Source organism: Helianthus annuus, chromosome 15 (genome assembly GCF_002127325.2).
Source record: "Helianthus annuus cultivar XRQ/B chromosome 15, HanXRQr2.0-SUNRISE, whole genome shotgun sequence".
Lineage (NCBI taxonomy): Eukaryota > Viridiplantae > Streptophyta > Magnoliopsida > Asterales > Asteraceae > Helianthus > Helianthus annuus.
The window spans coordinates 52,987,545-52,990,620 of record NC_035447.2 but is presented as its reverse complement, the minus strand read 5'-3'; the positions used below and the strand labels follow the sequence as shown (position 1 = coordinate 52,990,620).

The 3,076-nt window shown below is 33.7% G+C and overlaps 1 long non-coding RNA gene across 1 annotated transcript; it reads right to left on the bottom strand.

Annotated features, from left to right (window-relative positions):
- Positions 1 to 1,214: 1,214 nt before the first annotated feature.
- LOC110911629 lies at positions 1,215 to 2,488 on the bottom strand. The gene is made up of 2 exons (XR_002577190.2): positions 2,060 to 2,488; positions 1,215 to 1,641 (listed from the first exon to the last, which is right to left on the bottom strand). It is a non-coding gene; the product is annotated as an uncharacterized LOC110911629 (long non-coding RNA).
- Between the last annotated feature and the right edge of the window lie 588 nt (positions 2,489 to 3,076).

The following is a 3,076-nucleotide window of genomic DNA, read 5'->3' as shown; positions in this document are numbered from 1 at the left end:
AAAAAGCTATAAAATATACAAGTACCGGAACCGATGTTTTTTTTGGACGATATTGGTTCGGATCATTATGTTCAAGAAAAAAAATTAATTATGTTTGATTCATTTGATTTTTAACAAATGTTACCCGATTACTAAAACTAAAGATAAAAATGATGCACAAATCATCAAAACACATGAAATGGTAGTTGTTAAAGAACTCGAAATCAAATTGATTTTTTTAGTAAAGTCATAGCCCCCCAAATTATTAACGGATCTTGCCCTTGTAGACATGCACCCACAATTCAGATTCTCTACTCCATCGACGCCCTTGTGGAGGGCGAGTTCACCTCAACCACGGATTGTGGATGGAGATACCAACACAGATAGTTTAAAGTTAACAATGTTATAGCTTTTTTCAATATTGATAGACAGACCTATCACCTATACAATACGTCCATAACTCTGTAGTGTTTAGCTCTCCATCTATCGTCCGTAGCTTCGTGTTACGGATAATTTTATAAAACCAAGTTTATCAATCCGACATTTCAAGCTTACATCTCCAAGTATACAAATTATCTTCAATACAAACATTTATTACGAGTAAACAAAAGTACTATAATTTAACTTATGATTTATGAAATCAAAAGGGGAAATTATTTGTTTTTGAAGCAATGGATCACAAAGTACCGGAAAAAGGTGGAAACAGAATCATATGGCGTGGGTGGGCAACAGCCAAGAATTGGTAATAAACTAGTAACATGCCCCGCGTGTTGCGGCGAGCTTTTGTTCAGTATTGGTTCGGTAAGGTCACAGTATTTGATATAGCAACCGAAAAAGATATGTTCTAAAGAATATCGAAACGTGTTTTTTATCGATCGAAAACCAATAAAAAATATTTTACATCAGCATGTAAAGTTGTTGTGCTTCAAATTGCAAGTGGTTAGATGACTTGTACATAAAGATAGATAAATTAATAAAATACTTTAATTTAGAATATAGCCACGAAGAATGAGGCATGAATTCAAGCAATGAAACTATCAAGGAACCGAGTGGACATTTTATCGGCATCAGGTCTATTCATTACACTACCGTTAATATAGATTTTTAACTCATTTACTTTCAATATCTTACCTTCATTAATTTATCAAAATTAACTACTCATTTATTTTTTTTCAATAATATTTTTGTAAAGAAATATGTATTGGAGTGAACAACCAATAATGAAATAACAAAGAAGCAAAAAAATATAGCAAATGTTGTATAAAAATAAACCAACTTTTTTACAGATGTATAACAAAGTTATTAAATCTAAAAACATGTAGATGTTATAAAACCAGATATACGTTTTCCCCTTGTAACTGCCTTGGCAGTTAACACCTTGTAACCGCTTGTATTAACACCTTGTAACTGCTTGTATTATATAATACTCTTGTATATTATTATTTGGTGATTGATTTTTCCAGAAGATTCAATACAATCACTTGCAATCTAATAGATAATTCCATTTGGTTTATATCACGTTATCAGCAACTTTGCCTCTGCACTGGGATTAACAGGCCATCTGCAACAAATCTACACGGAATATTTACCGGAAATCTTCACCATCACGAGTTCATCAACACTGTTTTTTTTGGATTTAGTACATCTTCGTTCATCATATCCCTGGTACACACCATCAAAATCTTTATAATTCAGTATATGTTTGTCCAAAGGAAAAACACACATGTGAATTTGACAAAGTGAAATTAGAAAAGGTTTTCACTCCATATGCTTATGCGTTGGCATTATTTTATACACAAAGGATACACATGTTTTTTCAAATGATTTACTAAATTGGAATTTCGATCCAATCCTTTGGAACAAAAGACATATGCTTTTCAAATCTAGATTTTAGAATACCCAAAGTAGTTTTATTTTCCTGCATTTTAGAACACAAATAGGGTATTCTGCTTCATACCATAAAGAATCAAATTCCAAAATTGTTTTTTTTTAATTAATCCGGCAGTCACTGCCGCCCAAATACACACTTCCTGTACAACAAACAGAAAAAATATACAACGAAAAAAAAATAAAAACTGACCTGAAAACTTTTCTCCGGCGATTGTCCTCAACCGCCAACCGTTTCTGTGATGCCGTAGACATCGGCGTTTAACCGGTTAAGTTCTTCGTACGGACGTATAGGAAGCTACTCATCGGCGTTCATTGCTGACGTCATTTCACCGCCATTTGCGACATCAACGAGTTCGAGTTTCTACTCGTCTCCGGTTTACAGCCGTTCGTCATCTCTGACACGTGTGAACCTTCACGGACTCACTCCGGTGACGTAATCATCGGTGCAGTTTTTCAACTCAGATGCTCCGCCATTACAATCTAATCGTTGAAAATGATGTCAAATTTGTAGCTTAATTGAGATTTTTTTTGGGTATTTTGAAGGTGAAAAGGGGATCAAATGAAACCCTAGCGTGGTTTGTCTGTGGGTAGAAACATCCAGAGTGGTTTTAAAATATATATCTTATTAAAAGAAAGGATGTTTTGCTTGCCAGCTAATCCACTAACAATATTTATACAATTTAATATATTATATTTACGAAGATGTACTCCACCGACAATTTCAATAGTTTAACAACGTCATATTCATTTTTATACAGATAAAATTAAATCTACAAATTCATATATGCCAACATATTCAGTGGCGGATCTTGACCTAAACCTCAGCATGGGCTGATATTTTTTGGAGATAAAATCAGCCTGGGCCGAACCAATACACATTTAAAAAAAAAAAAATTCTCGAAAACCTGAAATTTAACACTACTGGGCGAAAAAACCGCACGGGCCGAGGCCCGGTCCGACCTCCTCTAAGCTCCTCCCCTGAACATATTAATATATCTCTTACACCAAATCATAAGTATATATACGTAGTATTAAAATTTTCAATGTGTGTTGATATAACTATTGTGAGATAACTACCATGTTATTTTAGTTTAAATAATTGTCACAATTATACTCCCCTTGTGAGAGAAAAAGTGCGGGCTTAAATTTTAAAATGAAAAACATTCAAGAACGATTTAACCACCTGAAGTTGGTCTTACTCTCTAAA